Below are 21721 nucleotides of genomic sequence, written 5' to 3' on the forward strand. Positions count from 1 at the left end.
GGGAATGACCACATCTCAGTTCATCCAGCATTATATATATAAAACAGCGTTTATTCTAAATGCAAGAAGCATTCCAGCTCAGTGTTGACATGGTTTAACTAGCAGTGCTCTGCATTTAGCATGGCTTAAATGTAGTTTGTAAAGGAAACTTAATAACCTCTGACGACATTGGGGTTCAGAGCAATTACTCAGATTCATGCTGTACTTCTGGAGTCCTGGGAACTGAGAAGCCAATCCCCCTTTCTAAGACATGTACTCACTTTTTAGCCTTCACAACTTTGAGTGTGTGTGTGTGTGTGTGTGTGTGTGTGTGTGTGTAATATGTTCAGGCATATGGGTATGCATATATCTGTGGATGTGTGCACACATGTATGTGAGGCCAATGGCCAACTGTAGGTATCATTACATAAGCACTACCCACCTTTTAAAGGTGTGTGTGTGTGTGTGTGTGTGTGTGTGTGTGTGTGTGTGTGTGTGTGTGTAGGGGGTGGATATTCACTGTGGGAGGTGCTGTTTGCTCGTGCATATGCATGTAGAGGCTGGGGGTTGACTTCAGGTGTCTTCTCTATCACTCTCCTGTATTTTGGGGGACAGGGTCTCCTACTATCCCTGGATTCCACCAATTCCACTAAATTGGCTGGCCAGTGAACCCCAGGGACAGCTTCCTCCCTAGCACGGGGATAACCAATGTGCACCATCACTGGTAACCTTCAATTCCATAGAATAGGACACAGCAGACTGTCACAAGCTCAAATGCACTCAGATTCTCCTATAGTCTTTCTTTAAAAAAAAAAAAATACAGAACAAAACGATCTCTCCACAGAAATTTGCTTCCATTTGAAGATGGAAGTGCAGTCAATAGAACACAACAAACTATTTTATCACCTACTTTTAATCCTCACATGGGATGTGAGATTTGTCCCATATGACTGTATTGAATGTTTTCTTAGCTGGTGTAAAAATTGAAGAGAAATTCAAAGAGAAAAACAAGGATGAGGAAAAACAGGAAGTCCCAACTTTGAAAAACATCCAATCTACCTTCTATGCAAACCACAGGAAGATTAGACAAACCAACTACTTGTTGACATTGGCTGTAAACTTTGCAGAAAGGATAGAGCCTTAAAATACACCTGGAACAAGACCAAATCACCTCCTCACTGGCTCTTTTCTATCTCTTTGTAAATTGTATTTTAAAGGAACTGCTAAGCAGAACTCTAAAAACACTTTCATATCCACCTCTGAAGAGAACTGTAGGAAGATGCTACTGCCCTCAAGTACCTTCCTATGCATGCTCTGGGGTCTGGCAGGGCATAGCTCATGAGTCACCACATTTAATTTGATCCTTCTGAAATGCCAGCAAGGTAGTCAGACTTAGCTCCTGTGAAAGGTGGAGAGACAGGGACCCAGTGGGGAGAGTAAGCTCCCAAGGCTACAAAGCTCCTAAGAGGCAGGACTGGAACTTCGGTCAAGTGAGCAGGCAGCCTCTGCCCATCAGATTCACATCTTTCTTTCCCCACATGCAAACAGGGTGATTGTAAGTGACTCAACCTTTCTGAGATTAACTGTCCTCAGCCAAATAAGAATACCCCTAAAAGTCTGCCTCATATACAATGGATGGATTTGAGATCATATTTTGTGGTGGTTTGAATGAGGATGGCCCCCACAAGCTCATGTATTTGAATACTTGGTTCCCAGTTGATGGAACTACTTGGGAAGGATTAGGAGGTGTGGCCTTGTTGGAGGAAGTGTGTCACTAGGTGCAGGCTTGGAAGTTTCCAAAGCCCATGTCATTTCCATTAGCTCTCTTTCTGCTTCAAGTTTGTGGATCAGATATAAGCTCTCAGTTACTGCTCCAGCACCATGCCTGCCTGCCTGCTGCCAGGCTCCTTATCAAGATGGTCATGAACTGTACCCTCTGGAACCATGAACCCAAAATTAAGTGCTTTCTTTATGAGTTGCCTTGGTCATGGTCTGCTGTCACAGCAATCGAAAAATGACTAAGACATATGCCATTCACCTTCTTGTTCTTCCCAAACACGAACAGTAGAGACGTGACAGCTTAAGACAAGAGTTCCAAATCTAAGCCCTGGCACATAGGAATCTCAAGGCTCCAAGCAGAACTCAGTGTGTTATTTTGCTTCAGCGCAGACTGAATACTAGTCATGAAGACCTGTGGCATAAAATTCTAGTGTAAATCTACTGGAATTAACTTCCTTTTTTAAACTAGCCGTAGCTGATAGCCATAGTCAGCCCACAGGCCATTTGGATTGCATTGCCTCTCAGTGAGGTCTTGGGTGGGTGGGTGGGGTTTAGGATGTAAACCAGATGAGCTGGGTTTCTAGAAGTGACCATGTTGCTCTAAACCCGAGACTTAATGATTCTAGTCCAGCAGCAGAGGAACCGATAACTGTTCTGTAATCTGCATGAAAAAGGCAAAGCTACAGAGATAATGATGTCATTCCAACTTCCTTTTGCAGCCATCCTGCCACTTCCCTGGGGGCCTCCAGAGGGAGCAAACATTTCCTTACTAGATGCTCTTCTTTAAAACATAGTTTTGTTGTTCAGTATGGACAAAAACTGGTTTTGAATAAATGCTACTAGCTGTCAGAAGCAACATCAATAAAGCTTCTCATCACCCAATAGTCACCCTCTTCAACTGGACACAGTAAGAGGAAATGCATTAAGTACATGCTGGGGGCACTGGAGGTTCACACCTGCAGTCCTAGCATTCAGGAGGTTGAGACCAGAGGACTATCCCAGTGTCAAGGCCAGCCTGGACGACACAGTGAATTCCAGTCCAGCCTAAGCTGGATAGCAAGATCCTATCTCAAAACCCAAACCAAACTAAACCGAAGCAGACCCGTTTCCAGTGAGACCCCTGCAAAGTCTCCACAGCCTCTGCTGGGGCCTCCCGCCTGGTTCCCTCCGTATCAGGCGATATCAGCCACCCAGGTCCTTCTGGGAAGGGAGCTGCCTGCAGATACTTGATTAAGAAGAATGTGTTGAGACCCTGTGCCTGATTCTGTCCGAGGTGAGCGACATGGAGCTCGGAGAAGAGGTCTAAAAAAGGTGCTCCCTGCCTTCCAAGAGGCAGCACAGCCACGGAGCACAGAGAGGACACTGGGAGACTGGGAGCATGCTCTGTGCTCAGGGAAGGATCTCAAACACGGAGAGAGGGTCATAGAGAGCAAGCGAGCTCTGCCTGCTCTGGCTGACCACCTCTCCTTGAAGTTATATGAGAGAAAACAGAGTGATGTTTACTTATGGTAAAGCCTCCAGGAAAGGAGAGGTGGCTGTCTAAAGAGGGCAGGATGTGTTGGCTGAGTCTGGCTGCCTCCTCCAGCTATCTTGCTACCCTGGCATCAAGCTAAGGAGTCTGAGCTGAGAGGTGTGCCTAGAGGACACTGTCAGAATTGGAAGACTCAACATGACATGCGCTTCTGCCTCTCAGCAAGCTAACATGGATCCCACATACGTACAGCGATAGCGCCCAGGAAACCAACTTCTCCTGAACATTCACACTACTTTATGACCTGGCCCTTACAGCGTGTTGGTGACTATGCCAAAGACCTAAGGGAATTCTCCCAACTCAAGAGGCAGAGCAGGCACCCAGGTGAGCACTGGAGGGGATCAGAGACCAGGAAGACCATGAGCTGAATGGCTGGCTCCCTGTGGTAGAGCAGGGTATGGAGTGAGAAGGCTGAGTAACCGGGAGACACCCAGAGGATGAGGCGGCGGACAAGACATGCAAACGGTCCGGCAGCCAGATCCAGCAGCTGTACAGGGGGCTGGATCCGAGTTCAGCTGGCCTCACAGTCACCGCCTGCCCCTGGTTCCTCGGCTCTAGGGAAATCTGGGTCCTAAATGGGGCGCTTGGCAAGAGACACCTAGTGGCCCTTGCGGGCTGTGTGGCCTTTGGGAACCGCAAGCCAGGCCCCGGCAGGTACGGCCCACATGCTACCCGCCATGGTGAGTCCTCTCCCTGCGCATCTGCTGTCCCTGCATTTCTGTGCTGCTGCTGCTGCTGCTGCTGCTGCTGCTGCTGCTGCTGGTTGAACAATGAATAGAGCGGCCACCCACTGGGGGAAAAATGTTTTTTCTCTAAGTGGGAGAAGCAATGCTAAGCAATGAGCCGTTCCGGCCTGCACAGCAAACGTGTTTGCTAAGCGAGCACTTATCTGATGGCAGACTCGCGTTGGGGTAAACAGGATTAATATCTCTGGGATCTGTTTACACTGGAGAGAACCCGCTCGGAGGGAGGGAGGGGGGGAGGGAGGGACGGACGTGGACAGGGTAAATGCATCTGGGCGCGGGGCTCTGAGCAGCAGCTAACTGGTGTGTGCATACTAGGGAAGGCAGGGTGGTCTGGGCAGGAGGCTAAAGAGGAGTGTGCCGCAAACACCAGTGCATTCTGGGGCAGCAGGACCTGTTTGCACAGGACACTTACTTTCGCCGCAGTGGACACCTTGTATACGCTGATTTTTTTTTTTTTTCCAAGCTCAAACTGCATGCTACTGTTTCCCTGTGTGCCCATCACTGGCAATGATCACAGGGGCAGGAACAGTGGAGACACAGAGACAGGGAAACAGGGTCACTGAGCAGCCTCGACCATGGACTAGTGACAGCCAGCACCTCACAGGAAGGATATTCCGGGAGCATTGCAGGATGACTAATTAAATGCCTTCTCTTGCCCCCCCCTTCTTCCAATCCTAATTACTTAAGAGCTCTCCTACCATAACGACTCCTTCTGCTTGCTGTTGTTAGATCACAATCTAAAGATCAACGTCCTCAGATTTATTAACCGTTCTCATCTGGAAATGTGCTGTGGTGAAAAGCCGGCTCCCCCATAGGCAGATCTCTTGTAAAGTTAGTTCATTATCTTTCCCATTGAGGTGGCGGGCACGATAAGCAAATGAGAGCGCTTGCCACGTGTCATCCTGTAACAGGCTTTTTTTTTTTTTTTAATGGATGGCCTTCAGGTTTGTAAAGCAAGGCTCGGGAGGAAGAGGTTTCATTTTCTTGGAATTATGTGAAGGAGGTTTATTTAGCACCCTGTTGTCCCAGGGCTTCGAAGAAGTGTGAACTACATTCACTTCAGTAGAAGGTGAAGCAACCTACAGGTTTCCTTCTGGCTCCCCAGGGCCCACTCCTGTGTCTCCTTTGCAGGGTGTGTTTTCCCAGGTACTGGGGGTAGAATTTGGAGCACAGGAGGAGGGTGAAGTATTGCTTCATCCTGCTTGTCTGAGGGGAGCAGGAATGCCTGAACTCAAGCCTGACCCTGGCACCACACTCATCGGTCACCATAGTCAACAGTTGCTCTTTTCTCATCCTGAATTCTTTGGATTTGTACACGGAAACGTTTCCATTTCCCCGGTGGCATGCAAATGACCACTGGAACGTGATTGTTGACTCAAAGTCATCACCACCAAATATGAAAACATAGTTAACAAGAGGGCAGGGGGAAATGTTCCTTCAAGGTCGGCAGTGCGATCCAGTCCTGATGGGCTATACACTTATTTCAATAGGAAGCATTTGGGAACAAAATATGCAGCTTTTATGTGACCGATAGAGATCTCAGCAATACTCTGTGGTAATTAAACTCTATCTATAATGCCTACATCAGATGAACCGATTAATAGGAAACAAAACACCAAAGAGAAAATGCTAGGTTCTTTCTTTCTTTCTTTCTTTCTTTCTTTCTTTCTTTCTTTCTTTCTTTCTTTCTTTCTTTCTTTCTTTCTTTCTTTCTTTATTTATTTATTTATTTATTTATTTTTGGTTTTATTTATTTACTTATTTTTTTGGTTTTTTGAGACAGGGTTTCTCTGTGTAGTTTTGGTGCCTGTCCTGGAACTCGCTCTGTAGACCAGGCTGGCCTTGAATTCACAGAGATCTGCCTGGCTCTGCCCCCTGAGTGCTAGGATTAAAGGTGTGCACTACTGCTGCCTGGCTAAATGCTAGGTTCTTTAGCAACATTCATTTGTTTTTTTGGATGTTTGATGTCTGTCTGTCTGTTTGCTTATGCATGACTGGAGGGTGAACCCAGGGCCTCATATGCGCTAATTGATACTGTACTATACTTCGGACTTTTTAAAAAAAATTTTTAGAGACAGCCTCTCTTTCACGAAGTTTCCCACACTGGCCTTGATCTTGCAATTCTCTTGCCTCAGCTGGAATTACAGAACGGAACACCCTAGATTTAGACATCAACAAGCTAATGTTTCTGAAAGAATGTCCCAAGAGACACTGCTTTCTCCAGAGATGGACAGGTACCCTGTAGAACAGCTCCTGGGGCCTGAGCAGATGGCTCAATGGGTAGTCATATGAGGACCAGAGTTTGGACCCTTGGCACCCATGGAATTCTGGGTAGGCACGGGGAACTGTATAGTTCTCAAACTTGGAAGCAGATAGGGCATTTCCCAGAGCAAGCTGGCTAGTGGCTAGTGAATCAGTGAGCTTTGGGTTTCAGCGAGAGACCCTGCCTCAAGAGATAAGGGAGAGCAATCAAGGAAGGGATAGCAAGATAAGGGAGAGCAATCAAGGAAGACATGACTTCAACTGGTAGCTTCAACTTCTTACCCATACATACAAGCACACCCACACATACCAATGTGCAAACATGCATGCGTGTACACCATTCACACAAAAGAAGCATTGGATTAACTGTTTTAAACTACGGAGTGAACACCTCAGAGATTTTATATGCTGTGAATCTCAATTGACAAGGCCTTAGACTTTCTCACAAGTTTTTGCTGGCAGAACTCTGTTTTTGAGATTCATGTCACATAAGCATTCCTGGGACATTCTGTTGCCCTCACTGACTTATCGACGAAGCAGAGCTGGCAGAGGCGGGTCTGTCAGGAATAGAAGGAAACTGAGTGTCTATACCAGCACCCCAAAGCCTGGCTTCCAACGACACCATCTTCTCAGCCTGGACCCCCCCACGCCCCCCACCCCAAGATATGAATCTGTCATGAAGATGACGTAAACACCACACACAGTGGCTTCATCCTTATAAACAGGATGGCTCCTGCCCCTGAGTACATGTGCTATGGACAGGCATCTAGCTGTGTGTATCGGAGGACTGCGACCTGGGCCCCAGCACAGAGGCGTGACTGTTTCCTCTTGGGTCGGCTGTTGGAAAGCTCAGTAGCCGTTTCCTCAGGAGTGTACCATATCTACTCCCACCATCTCCATTCTTGTCTTCATGCCAACGAAGCCCACACCCGATACGCTCATTCCTGGGACTCGCAGGTAGGCAGGGTCACCCTCTACCACGTAGCTTCATGGGGCAGCGCCTGGCAGAGTCCTTATCTCAGCGTGTTCGGGATAGACTCATCATGCCTGACACTGCCGAGGCTTTTCCTTTCTCCTTTTCTCCGTGGTCATCTTCTTCCCATCTTGGGTAGAATCGCTGCCGTACCCCGCTCCCGCGCCCCTCCATTCCCAACCCGCTCCATGCTGGAATCCCGCTGTCCACCGTTCCTTTCCTTCCCGCGCCCCGTGCCCAGCAGTGCTGTTCCTCACAACGGTGCCCAGTGTCCCACCGCTCCTGCTCTTGCTTCTACTCTGCTTCCTGTTTCGCCTTGGGAGAACCTTCTGAAGATGCGCAACTGTTCGTGTGTCTCCTTGCCCACTTCCCCTGCATCCCAGATCCTAGCTTCGCCTTCTCTGCTGGGCTTCCGAGGCCCTCCACCCCTCTCTTTAGCACACCCCATCCTTCCCCAGCTCTAGACTCCAGACATGGCGTCTCATTTCCGACTGTAGACTTCCTTACCACTCAGGCTGGTTTTCTCTCCCTCCTGTTGCGACACTCTCACTACTAAACGCCTTTGTCTCACATCCTCTGGCCCCCAGGCCTGGTCCGTTGCCCTCATCCCATTCCCATTCTCCCATGATGTATATCTGATGCCATGGGATACCACGCATGGCGTACTGAATTACATGGCACACAACAGGAATTCAATACACATCAGCTGAATGGAAGTAGGATTCTCCCCCATCCTGGTAGTAGTACTGTTGGACTGACATGCTCAGTGGCTCTGAGACCAATGTGCCGAGGGATGTCAGGAAGGCACTGTCAATCACTGCAGATACACACTTTGATTAGGGTAAACTGCAGTCCCTGGTTGCCATGGAATTAGTGTCGTGGGTCCCATGCAGCCCTACTATGCTTTTTGGTTGTTTGAGTGTCAGGGCCTGAAGTCTAGGACTGCATCAGGCGGTAGAGAACTTGAAACCCCACCTGGACATTCGCTATCCAGGAAAGGACTGCAGGCCGCGGGCTCCATCCTTTCTAGTCTTTCATTCTGATGTCTTTTTTTTTTTTTATTGTGTTTTCTCCTTCACTTTCTTACTGAATGTCCCATCTCTTCTATACTCTCGGTATCTCAGAGGAATCACTTTACTGCACTGTCAGATCAGATCTGACCTCTTTCCAGCTCAGCGTGCTTTCCCGAGCCTCCCCCTCCCCCACCCCACTGCTCTGGCAAAAATCAACACCACTACCATCACCGCCAGCGGCCACCATTTCTGATGAGCGCATAATGAATGAGACACTCGGTCATCCAATAACTTTATGAAGCGGATCCTATGGTTTCTTGAATTCCCTAGACCCGAAGACACAGAGGCAGTGACCCCCCCCCCCCCCGCCCCGCCCATTAGGCCACACTGCACGACCAGAGGGACAAAGCTGGGTGTGCAGTACATTTCCCTCCCTGTCACGGGAGCTCGGAAGCCACCTCCTAACAGGTTTCTGGTCGTCTGTCCCCCAGCACAGACGCCTGTAATTTCAGGCACGCGGGCACCTGGGCCACTGTTTGCACTCCCGGCACTTGGAGCAATCCAAGACTCCAAAGAAACTCTTGAAGGCGGAATGAATGGATTTTTTTATTTAAAGTGAATGCTTCAGTGGCAAGTATGAAGGAGGCCAGAGAGGGCCAGTGTGTGTGTGTGTGTGTGTGTGTGTGTGTGTGTGTGTGTGTGTGTGTGTGTGTGTGTGTGTGTGCGCGTGCACTGTCCACTCAGCAACAATGATGTAATCCCCAGCAGAGGACTGATAACTGCGGCTAGAGCCTCACCTAAAACAAAGACCGGAACAGAAGTTTGTGAATTTGCGGCTAACTTCTCGAAAAAAAGAGATACTCTTACTGAGAGTGTGCAAATAGAGAAAATGAATGAGCTGGGAAACAAAGAAAGAAAGCCGCATTATGGGGGGCTGCTGATGGCAGGTGCTAAATGATGGAGTCAACCACGTGGAAAATCAGAAGGCTAGCATCTAGCTCATCCTCTGCTGCCGGAGGCTCTGGGTCTAGGGGAGTCACAGGGCTGCTTTATATGACTTGGATTAAGTCAGCCTGAGCAACTGGAAATGAGCAGAATTTAAGTGCCTTCCTTTGTCTAGATTATCATTCTGAGGTGGCGAGTTTATATGGAATTTGCCTGATTTCCAGTGACCTTGCTTTGTACATTTCTTTCCTTATTAGATAGCAGCTCACAAGGATTAGCCCAGTCAACGACCTCCATGCTGGAGGTAAAAGAACCATGTAGATGGTTCTATACTCTGCCCACCTCGCCTCAGGATGTCAGAGCAACACAAAATCGCAGCCCCTTCTCTACCCAAGGCGACTCAATAACACAATATCCATATCCAGTATTATCCAATGTCCTCCGTATCCAATGGTCTCTGTCTCGTCTGTCTCTGTCTCTCTCTTTGTCTCTCTGTCTCTGTCTCTGTCTGTCTGTCTCTCTGTCTCTCTCTGTGGCTTTTGGAGAGGCCTGTATTCCTAAGCACTCTCATTAGCACATAGGTAGGCGTTCTGAGAAGGCACCCACAACATTAAGTAATTTCTGACTTGTTTACACTGTAGATGGGAATGTATCAAACTCAGATAATGCAAAACAGACCCACAGCTAATGCCAGCTTAGAGCTGTTACAAACGTACATGTTGTGCCCAAACCTTACAACCGTGATTTTCAGCTCTCCCTTATTTTTACCATCACAACACTGTTGATTGTTTAATTCAATAGCTTTGGGGGAAACGTAACATGATCAGTTAATATGCATTATCCCCTATGTGGCTTGTCTTCCTCACAACCGCCTCTCTGAGCCCCTAGACCCTCTAAATATCATATCATAGGATATCTTTAGGTAGGGGGAAAACAGTTCAGAGAAGCCTACTGTTTGCTCAGGATCAAGATATTTAATTTTTACATGGAAAGTTCGCCCCGATTTTAGTGATCACCGTTTGAGGTTACGTGGCAGTTGAGGGGTGGAATCCTGGCTCTCTGGTGGGTGATCGCTGCGCTCTTATCATTTGTGAGCCCTTTCCTGAGGAGCTCAGGGGAGCCCTGGCTATGGCTGCGGCCAGTGGGGTGTTATCTCCTCTTAGGAGGGCAGGGATGACTCCAGATAGTGAGGGACACTGCAGGGTGAGTTGTGTTGATTTTGGACACTCTTCTGCTGGAACCGGGCCACAGTGGCTTTTCCATTAGATGTGCTCTGTCCTAGGGCCCCACCAACTTAACTGTCCTCTTGTGAACTCTTGCAAACGAAAAGAGGAAATGCTAGAGAAGACACTCAGATTCCTAAACTAGATTCCTGACAAAGTAACAAAAGAGGACGAAATATGGTATGTGCCTTTTCTTGAAGGAGCCCATGTTATTTTAGACAGAAAGTGAATTCTTCACATTCTGAACAATGCCAAGTGTCACAAATTTGAAAAATATAGTTTATATTAAAAGGCAACCATAGTGTTATTTTTAAAGATATAATTATATCCGTCACCCTTTCTTTCCTCCCATCAATCCCTCTCCACCCCACCCTGCCTCAAATTCATGGCACTTTCTTTTCTTTAATGGTTATTGCTACACACATGGGGTCATCTGAGTTATATATTTCTACTGGTAAGCATTATGTCCATCTGTGAAAGCCTGTATACGAGGCCAGGGAAGATAACTTTGTAGGTGAAGTGCTTGCCCTTTCAAGCATGGGGGCCTGAGTTTCAATCCCTAGAACCCCCCCCCCCAAAAAAAAAACCCAGCTGTGGTGTCACATGCTTGTAACCTAGCACTGGAAGACAGGCAAATCCTTATCGCTTGCTGGCCAACCAGCCTATCTGGCAAGTTGCAGGCCAGTGAGAGACCATATCTTAAAAAATTAAAAAAAAAAGGTGGCTTATACATGAATAATTCTTGAGGTTGGTGCGCGCGTGCACGCGCGCACACACACACACACACACACACACACACACACACACACACACACAAATCTTTGTCATAGTGATACCCTATCTAAACAAACAGACAAAAAATAGTTAGTCCAGGGGTGCATTTAAGAGTATGTGTTGAAATGCTTTGATGAGACAAGTATATAACATGATGAAAAAGCTCTGACTTTTTTTCTTCCACATTTCTTTCTCCATAATACAACCTATGGTGGTGTAAGAAGATGCCTTTCTGATGGAATGAAAAGCCAAAGAGCAAGTTTGGCCTTCAAGGATCTGGTTCACATCGTTTGGAGCTTCCCGGCCCTTACAGGCTATGACATGACGAGGGACCACTTGAACGGGAGGCCTCCAAAGGAAGCTACGGACCCACAGGAAGTGGGGAGATGAGTCAATGGGAGGGGTCCTTCCTCTGAGTCAGTCTGGTCTCAATGTGACTCTGGAGTGGGCACTGGACTCCCGAAGCCAAAACAGAATTAAGATCTGAAACCAAGAGTTTGCTCACAAAGGAGCCTTCACAGGAAGCTGGTTAGGGATGCCAGCTGAAGTCAGGCCACAGCAGGACTCTGTTCACTCTCTAACTTAGCCTGTTATTCCGACTTCCTGGGAACTATGGGCCACCAACGGCTTCTAAGTAATTCGCTCTCAGGGAACCAGCAACCAAGATGCAATTCTGAATTTCATGGGACAGGAGAATTTCCACTATGAAAATATGAAATCATTAACTTATTAAAGAAAACAGGAAATGCAGCAGTGATGAGCATGGACACACAAGGTGGTACTAAGTTCAGAATTAACTTTCAAGGAATCAAACACAGGGCACACAGGGCACAGGACTAACTGCATTAATGTGAACACAGTGCTCGGCCATTTATCGCATTGTTTCCAGAATTCAAGCCCTTTTCCCCCAAACTCTAAAAATGAAACAAACAGAAACCTTCAAGCTTCATCTCTCCTCTCCTCTCAGAAGTTTCCTAATTCACTACTTCAGGACGAACGTTTATCTCGAAATTTAATTTTCTGTAGGAGAGATTCAAATTGTTGTCAGGCTGTGTTTTGCCTCTTCTGCATCCACACCAGTGGGAAGGATGCGGCATTCATAAAACTGCAGATTCAATACTATCATTTCCATGGCGACAGAAGGCCACTTCACAGAGAATTATGATTTCATCAGGGCACCTTGAGGTGAAGAAAGTAGGTGGGAAATAAATGAACTATAAAAAGCGAAAGATAAATCATGTTTGTATAAGTACAGGCCATGACCTCTCTGGTGGAGCCCACGCAGCCTTCTAAATGAGTTAACTCCTGGGCCCTGGGCTGCGAATTGCATTCTGAACACTCTACTGTGGCCGGTAACAGAACGGACACTTGGCTTGGGAGAGCCACAACCGTACCCATGTAACTCGGGCATTTCATGTGCATATGCACACACATACACACACACACACACACACACACACACACACACACACACACACACACACACACACGACAGAGGAAGGCAAAGGAGAAAGCCCAGTGGTCCACCTCGGCACCAGGGCTCCCTTCTGACAACTTCACTGCCTATTCGGAGACATCACACTCTCTGAAGGAAGCCTCCATGTGCAATGGCTGTCAGTAGTGGGAGGAAGCCTTGCTGGCTTCAGTTCACAGAAATCTCAGGGTACTGTAGGCCCTTTTGAATTGCCTTGTGGGAGTAGACCATTGGAACAACAGCTTAACAATGTCCTAATTGTGTTAGACCCAGTCCCCAGAGACAAGGGAACAATTAACCTTGAGTGATAAAGTAACACCAAGAAGGCTGATTTCCAATCCAGTGAATTCATTTTTATTTCAAAAGAAACCAACCTTAAATCTCTCCCTCACATTCCCGGGGGTCCAGTCAAGGAGGAACTATGCTATTTTCTCTGAAGTTCGTGTCTTCTGCAAAACAAATGCCTGGGTGTTTTAAATCTCTCCCAACTGAAACGCCAAGCCAGCTCCTGTGGCCAGGCCCCAGGGCTTGGGACAGACCTCCACTTTATTAGAGCCATGTTAAATATAATCCATCCTAACCCCGTCTCTTCCTCTGCTCTTAATCCTTTAGGCCTAAAGACAACAGGGAAAGAATGGTACCATTGTGGCCCACTAGAAGCAAGTGCTTGTGTCAAGGTTGAGCGTTTTCTTAATTCCACTCATGATCGCTCGTACCTTGTTCTTTCCTGCTTCGTTTACTCTATTTCAGTCATGCGATCGTGAAGATATCAGTTTTTTTTGTTGAGTATATTTGCCTATTATAAAAATAAACAAAGGGGCTCACAAAGCTTGACTATTACCAAAGAAAGACGTATTTTTGTTTTAAGGGTTAACGAAAATTCAGACTTACTTGTTTTTCCTTCCCTAGCTATGAGTAACCTGAGTGTCAAAATTGAGGCAAATCTTTCTGATGGGGCCATATTCTCCAGTCCCCCGTCCTTCGCTCAGGCTAATAGTGTTTGTCTTTGATCCTCCAAGGTCCATCAGTGCACTATGCTCTCCAGCCTCATCCACTGTCCAGGCTGTATCTCTCACCTCTCTTGCATTCCTTACCAGTCGCTATGGAGGGCAGCGGTGCTTCTCGCTCTGAAAACGCCACACAGGCATTTACAGACCTGCCCAAATGCTGTTTTAAAGGCCGACCATGCAGTCTTCAGGCTTGTGGTGACAAAGACCCTTTGGCCAAACTTGAGTAAGTTCCTCCAGGCCCTCTTGCCCACGTGGTCCAGGCAGCCTCCAGCCTGGCTACACGAGTAGACTCCTGATGGACCCCTGCTGACACCTGAGTACCTGCGACATATGGCCAACTTCCTCACCCTTCCCTTCTGGCGATGGTCTGTGTCTTAGTCAGGGTCTCTGTTGCTGCGATGAAACACCATGACCAAAAAGCAGGCTGAGGAGGAGGGAAGGGTTTATTTGGCCTACACGTTGAAGGGGTTAAACTCTCCCACTTTTACAACTGAATTTAGGTTTCAGTCTCTGGGAGGGGTAAACAGGTGTCTCTCCCAACGAAGGGCCATTTGTCAACGAAGGGCCATTTGTCAACGAATTACATTCAGGGACGAGGAGAGAACATGGACAAGGCCTGAGTCAGCCCCACAGTGTCTCGAGGACAGTTCCTGCACTCCCCTTGAAACGTACCCAAGGATGTCCAAAGATAAAACCTCCACCAGTTCAAAGAACACTAATGTAACTGCTGCTTGCTTAACCAATTATGTTCGATGACCTAACTGTCCCTGAAACTCCCCTAGCTGTGCTTCCAAGGAGCCTGCACGCCGCTCTCAGGGTCTCAGCCATTTTGCACAGGTGAGCGACCCCACATAGGCTGGACTATTAATACACACTCTTTACTCTTCCATACTGTTTGAGTCTGGGGTCTTCCTTCAGCGTTTCCTCAGACCCGACAACTTCAGCATTGCTGTTCATCACTGAAGGAAGTCAGGACAGGAACTCAGGGCAGGATCCTGGAGGCAGAAGCGGAGGCAGAGGCCACGGAGGAGCGCTGCTCACCGGCTTGCTTCCCATGGCTTGTTCAGTCTACCTTCTTATAGAACCCAGGACCGGCAGCCCAGGGATGGCACCACCCACCATGGGCTCCGCCCCCCCATGATCCCTAAATGAGAAAATGCTTACAGCTGGAGCTCAAGGAGGCATTTCCTCAGCTGAGGCTCCTTCCTCTCTGATGACTCTATAGCTTGTGTCAAGTTGACACACAAACCACCCAGTACACTGCCTTCAGACCATCCAAACGGGGGTAGCAAGCAGGTTCTGCTCACGGAGTCTGCTCTTAGCAAGTTCAGGCCATTGACCCATCACTCTGTTCCTTGACTATGAAGCCTTCCTCCTTTTTTGCCTTTCGAGTTAAATATCCCACTGGGATTACCCTGGCACCTCTGCAATAGTCCCGAGTTAGGTCACTCTTAAGGATTAGAGTGGTTGTTTCTTGAACCTGCCTTTATCCTCAAATGAATAAAGTGCAACTCCAAAGTAACCGACAGTCTCCTAAGTAAAGACTCGCAACAAACCAATGCGAGTGCTGTCTAGAACTAGGAACAAGAACAGGGCTACCACCCAGCATGGAATCAGCCGAGCTCATACAACAGCCCTGATTTGGTTTTTACTCAGTGTAATCATCCTGGTCATTCATTTTGTATAATTACAGAGGTCCTTATTAGCGGAGCCCGTTTCTCATTGCGTGTGAATATTTTAGGATGATACAAAAGGTTATTGAAAACAGGCCTGCAGATAAAAAAGTATGGCCACAGAGATTTCCAGCAAAAGCAGTATGCAGATTAGTCATATAAAATGCCACCTGAATTTCCTACAGGAACACTGAGTCGAGGTGACTACTGAAAAGCCACTGGGGCACATTTAGCTGAGTCACAAGACAGTATAACGATAGCCAGAGTTTCCCTACATGAACAGCAGGGGAAATTCCAGAGGATGCAGAGAGGTCTCAGCGGTTAAGAGAGCAAACTGCTTTCCCAGGGGACCACAGTTCAAGTCCCAGTACCGGTCAGAAAGCTCACAACTGCCTGTAATTCCAGTTCTAGGGCATCTGATGCCTCTAGCCTGTGAGGGCACCCGCACTCATGTGCTCAGAGTAAAATCAGTCTTAAAAAGGAGGGGGAGGGGGAGGGGAGGAAGCTGTGGTAGCTGTAATAGTAAAAATAATAATTTCTAAGTGATAATGATAACAGGACTGAGGAGCGGCTCGGCTGGTGAAGGCACTTGTGCCCGAAGACCCGAGTGCAGTCCCTGGAACCCACACGCTGGACAACGAGAACTGAATTCTGAGAGCTGTCACCAAAGCTCTGCATTTCTGCTGTGGAACATGCACGTGCATTCATACTCTCTGTCTGTCTCTGTCTCTGTCTCTCTCTTTCTCTCTCTCTGTAAATACATAAATAAAATGCAAACTTTTTTTTAAAGCTTGACTGTGGGGTTGGGTGAAAGTTGTCCTTTGACCTTCACATTCAGGTCATGGCACACACACACATATCACATCACACACATGCACTCACCCACATTCATTCATCACACTCACACACATTCATTTAGCTCATACACATACTCATTCATCACACACACACACACACACACTCACACACACATTCATTCACCACACACACATTAGTTCATTACACACACACTCATACACATTCATTCAGTCACACACATATTCATTCATCACATACATCCATTCAATCACACTCACACACTCACACATTCATTTATCACACACACACACACACACTCACATACATTGGTTCATCACACCCACACCCACTCATGCACATACATTCATTCAGTCACACACACACTCACACACATTCATCACACACACACACACACACACACACACACACACACTTTACCAAATTCTGTGAAGAGGTGCTTTAAACAGTCTCTGTTTAATCTCCTCTCAACTTCGCACAGACACGTTGATGATTCTCTCACAACGCTTTCCCTCCAAAGCTGACTTAGCACCTGGGAGTGACTGAGGTGTGAGAGAAGAGCAGAACCGGATGATGTGAGAAGGCGAGAACCACTGGGTCAGACGCTGTCCGACGCGGGTGAGAATGAGCCACACCATGTGAACAGGGCAGAAATGCCCTGAGACAGGGGTGCGGGTCTGCCCTCACAGACGCGTTTTATTGCAGCCTCACTGCTTTCTGGAGGCCCTTGTCTTTGAGTCCTCTCTGAGAGTTCACGTTCACGTCCGTTCACACCAAGTCTGCCGGACTGTTCCCGCAGCGGAGCCTGTGACAGGTTGGTCTGGTCCTAAGAAAAACTTCTCAGAAACTCAAGAGCAGAGCAGGAGGCACTTCAGCCTTCCCATGAGCTTTGCCTAACATGATGCTAACAAGTGGTCCAATGTGGGAAAAAAGAAGCTTTCTTTTGGGATGTGAGAAAAGATGGGCCGAGGGGCAAGGAGCTGATGCTCTTTTTTTGATTCCTTGGATCGTTATTGCATGTATTGCTGCAAGATTCTTTTGGGCATGGATTCTAAATTAAAAAGCAAAATAAAATCTTTATGAATCTGTGGCATGAGGTTTTCTAAATTCAAGTATTTCCCTGGATAAAACGCTCCGATGCCTGTAGACACAGGTTCTCATTTTCTGTTGCTTTTGCCAAGTAGGCAGAAGGAGAGGGTGGACCATGCAGGAGCGCAGAAGTGGCCATTGCGGGACAGACGATGAGTCAAAGCTAGTGGTCCTGTTGGGCTTTCTGGGATTGTCTGTGGTAGCCTTATGCCAATGACACATCAGAGACCATCTGACCATGCCCGATGCTCCTCGATCAGCACACACCATAACTAAACATGACTGCCAAGGCGGCAGGCTCCTGTGTGTGACGCTAACATGACGGACGATGAGTGGAAAGGAGTGACATGTGTGTGTGTGTGGCAATAACAAACACAGAGAGTGACTGGACAGGAGAGAGAAAACAAAGGCATTTTTCTATGCTACCAGACTGTGTTTGTGGTCTTAATCTCCCACCAGTTCTCGTTACATACTCTGCATTCCCCCAAGACGTCTAACCGGCTTCCCTCGGTGCTCATCTTCCCACTGCCTTTCACCCCCACAGAAGCAGCCAGGAAGACAGTCTCTGCCTCAGAGCATATAACACCTGCTACACTTTCATAGGTTTCGGTTCATACGTGAAGGATTGGAGTGTTGTTTGGTCCCCTAAGGACTTCATCTAGAGCCACACCTTCCTAAGGCTGCCACCCTTTAATACAGCTCCTCGTGTTGTGGTGACCCCTAACCAAAAAATTATTTTGCCACTCCTTCATAGCTGTGATTTTTGCTACTGTTTTGAATCATATGTAAATATCTGTTTTCTGATGGTCTTAGGCCACCCTGTGAAAGGGTTGTTCAACCCTCAAAGGGTCATGACCCACAGATTGAGAAATACTGATCCAGAGACTCACTTCACGAGGGCATCAGTGTCACAGACATTGCCGATTGACCTGCAGTGTCAGAATTCAGCTGAGACAGGGCTCCAACCAGACAGAGTGAGCTCAGACTTCCAGGGCAAAAAAATAGTTTATGGTAACAAGAGCAGCAAGGCTTAAAAATGTAAAAAACGGATGCAAAGCATGCAAAATTTTTGTGTGTGTATATACATAAGTACGTGTGTATGTGTGCGCGCACGCGCACGCTGAGGGGTGGAGACACAGCACACACAAAGGTCATCAGAACAACCCATGGGAGTTGGGTTTTCCCTTCTACCGGGTTAGTCCCTGGGATCAAACTCAGGTCATCAAGCTTGACAGCAGGCATCTCCAGCCACGCCCCTGCACTGCCCTAGCCCACAACCTGGATTTTTAAATTGCAGCTTCTGGGAATTGAATCCTGGTCCTCATGCCCGCAAAGCAAGCATTTTCCAGACGGAGCCATTTCCTCAGCCCTGACGTGAGCTAGGTCAAGGAGCCAGGAACAAGGACTCTCTGCGACCTGTCTCAGCATCTACTCTGACCTGTGTAGTTCGTTAAGTATATGGATGCGGCTTTATTCTATAAGGAAGCCCACTGTTTACCAGCTCTGTATTTGAGTCTTTATCACTCTTCAGTGGGGACAGAGAAGGGGACAGAGTGCCCCCATCTCTTCACCTCTCACCTCTGCCCCTAGTGCGGCTCCATCTCTCTCTTTCTTTTCCCAGCAGAGGCAGGGCAGGGGAGAGGGGGTGTCTCATTCATATAAACACACCCATGCAAACTGGCTCCCACACAACTGGGTTTCAAGATCACCACCTTCTAACAGAAATGTAGAAAATAAAATCCCGCCCTGAAAAGTGGTGATCCATAACAACATGTGGTCGAGAAATGCCTTGAACACAGGTTTTTTTTTTTTTTTTGATTTTCGAGACAGGGTTTCTCTGCGTAGCTTTGCGCCTTTCCTGGAGCTCACTTGGTAGCCCAGGCTGGCCTCGAACTCACAGAGATCCGCCTGGCTCTGCCTCCCGAGTGCTGGGATTAAAGGCGTGCGCCACCAACGCCCGGCTTGAACACAGGTTTTAACGGAGAATGAAATTTGTTTTGCTTCCGGCAAGAGCTAATTTCCTAAAATCATGAAATGCTCCATTCTAAAAAACGATTGCACAGAAATTTATCGAGGTTTAAACACACATGGAAAGCGTCCCCCCCCCCCCCGGCCCCCCGACTGAGGCACTAAAGCCTCAAGTCCCAACAGAGATTCCCAAGGAGGCGGGTCAGCAGGAGCCTGCCCAAGGTCCAGAAGCTGCTGCAGTCTTGGAGGCGGCCCTGGGGAGTCTCCTCAATCATCTTCACAGAAAGGAAAAACTGAAAGCACACAATATGCTCTTCTCTTACCCTCGTCTGTAGAGCTTGTGTGAGACCTGCCCACTGAGGAAAGACAACCAACCGGCAGGAAATGGGCTGATAACCTGTGTCCATGCCCACCTGGGACCACAGTGTTACCCCCAGGTCAGGAAAAGGCATTTGTGATGAATTGTGCTCTCCCAGGGGGGCCCAACAACTACTCAAGGAGAGTTTCTCCACAGGAAAATGTGACTGGATGAGGTCCTAACGCAGTTCTGTCACCTTGGCAGTGGGAAGCATGTATCTGCCAGACAGCCACTCTATGCAAACTCACAGTGACTTCCCAAAAGTAGATAACAGCACATTAAACCTCACCTCTAAGCAACCATCGCAACTTGGTGTATAACACCAGTGGCCGATGAGTGTCTGCATAATTTGGGCCGGACACCGTGGTATGAATGAAGAATACCTTAGTTCCTGGAGAAGTGCACCATCTCCCACTGACCAACCTAAGTCGAAACTTAAGGACTCCACAAGACTGAGTGAAAATTAGTATTTTATTTGATTTTGAGACAGTTGTAGACCTAGCTTGTCTGCAACTCACTACGTAGACCAGGCTATCTCACTGAGGTCTGCCTGCCTCTCACAGGGATTAAAGATATGTGCTACCATGCCCAGTAAAATTGGCATTTTATAAGTAGCATATAGCATTTTTCAGTCTTCATGGCTTAGATATAAATATAATAAGATGTATAATGATATTGATAAACAATGAATTTTCTATGTATGAACTTCAATCCTAACCATAGGGTTCACACTTGCCTACCTAAAGTAGCATTGTTTGGTTTCTGGAATGGGATAAATAAGAGCTTACCATGTATACACTACAGTAAAATGTTCTGATGCTATAATGGGATGAAATATGAGTTCACCATGTATACACTACAGTAAGATGTACTGATGCTATACATGAGCTTTCTGTGGCTCTTATGAATCGCTTTGTTAAAGAAGAGGACAAAGACCTTTGGTATTCACCAGTGTTCAAAGGTTAAACTCTACTGCCACAGGAACAAGAGGCAGATGGATTTGATGAATACAGGAATGAGACGAGTGAGGAAATCGGTGGATGGGGCATTGCTAAAGGGTGACATCAAGGGTAGAGGGATTCTTGCTGGAGGTAGGCAAAGGATTTCCAAACAGCAGAGGCATCTGATCAGAAGCCAAAGGCATTCTGGGAGGGGCTTCACTAAACTGATTGGTAGGAGGACTCTAAAGTCAGGCCAGGTCAGGGCAGATACCGAAGGCTAAGGCTGTGAACACAACTCGGAGGAGCCTTACCAAAACCTGGTTAAGGGTGGAATTTACTATTATTATATAATAATTTACCAGTTACTACCCTTCAATAAATGTATAGTTTCAAGACTGTGCCAAGCCTGCAGGAAAGGCCAACATCATAGAGATAATAGATACATTTCAAGTTAATTTTGAGAGCAAGTCCCGGCTATGAGTCCCTTGAGGTCGATAACCTACGACTGTCAAAATGAGAGTTAATGTTTCTGTACAGCCAGGAAGACAGTGTGTCATCGTCTCACTTAGAATTTACAGTCCTCATTCCTCTCCTCTGCAGATGGAGTGGCATAAAGTAGCCTGTACTCCAGAGACGCACCAGGGAAGGAAGGCAGGTCAGTGTCTAGTGCGTGTGAACGAACGCTGACTATTGACGTGTGAGTGTGGTCTTGTACTTACAAGTGAGGGCTGGGAAGCTTCAGAAATGGCATCAGTGTGACATCTGGGAACTGGCCAGACTAAATCAAAACATTAACCTTTGGGGCTGGAGAGATGGCCTCGTGGTTAAGAACACTTGCTGCTCTTCCAGAGGACCCAAGTTTGGTTCCTAATGTCCGTCTGGCGGTCCACAAACCCCTGTAACTCCAGCTCCAGAGGATCCGACACTCCCCGCTGGCTTCCGTGAATACAGGAATACACATACATGTACGTGACGTTCACTCACATAGACACATGCACACATGCTTAAATAAAAATAAATGAAAAAAAAATTAAACCCGTAACATTAACTTTCTGCAAATGTGAAAGGGGAAGCTTTGATCTTCTTAGGGGGAATAGAACAGAAACATCTTCAGCTGAAAAGTAACCCAAGAATTAAAGTGCTCTGATGATAACTACAATGTTTAAT

General features: G+C 47.3%; 1 protein-coding gene and 1 long non-coding RNA gene across 2 annotated transcripts in view; one reads left to right on the top strand and one right to left on the bottom strand.

Moving 5' to 3' along the window:
• The window catches only part of Ankh (ANKH inorganic pyrophosphate transport regulator), a 138128-nt gene that overhangs the window by 69988 nt on the left and 46419 nt on the right, over window positions 1-21721 (bottom strand). The window lies entirely within an intron of this gene.
• LOC121822702 (uncharacterized) lies at window positions 10284-16171 on the top strand. The gene is made up of 4 exons (XR_006063879.2): window positions 10284-10631; window positions 11450-13932; window positions 14492-14546; window positions 15941-16171. It is a non-coding gene; the product is annotated as an uncharacterized LOC121822702 (long non-coding RNA).

The sequence above is a fragment of the Peromyscus maniculatus genome, chromosome 15 (genome assembly GCF_049852395.1).
Source record: "Peromyscus maniculatus bairdii isolate BWxNUB_F1_BW_parent chromosome 15, HU_Pman_BW_mat_3.1, whole genome shotgun sequence".
Lineage (NCBI taxonomy): Eukaryota > Metazoa > Chordata > Mammalia > Rodentia > Cricetidae > Peromyscus > Peromyscus maniculatus.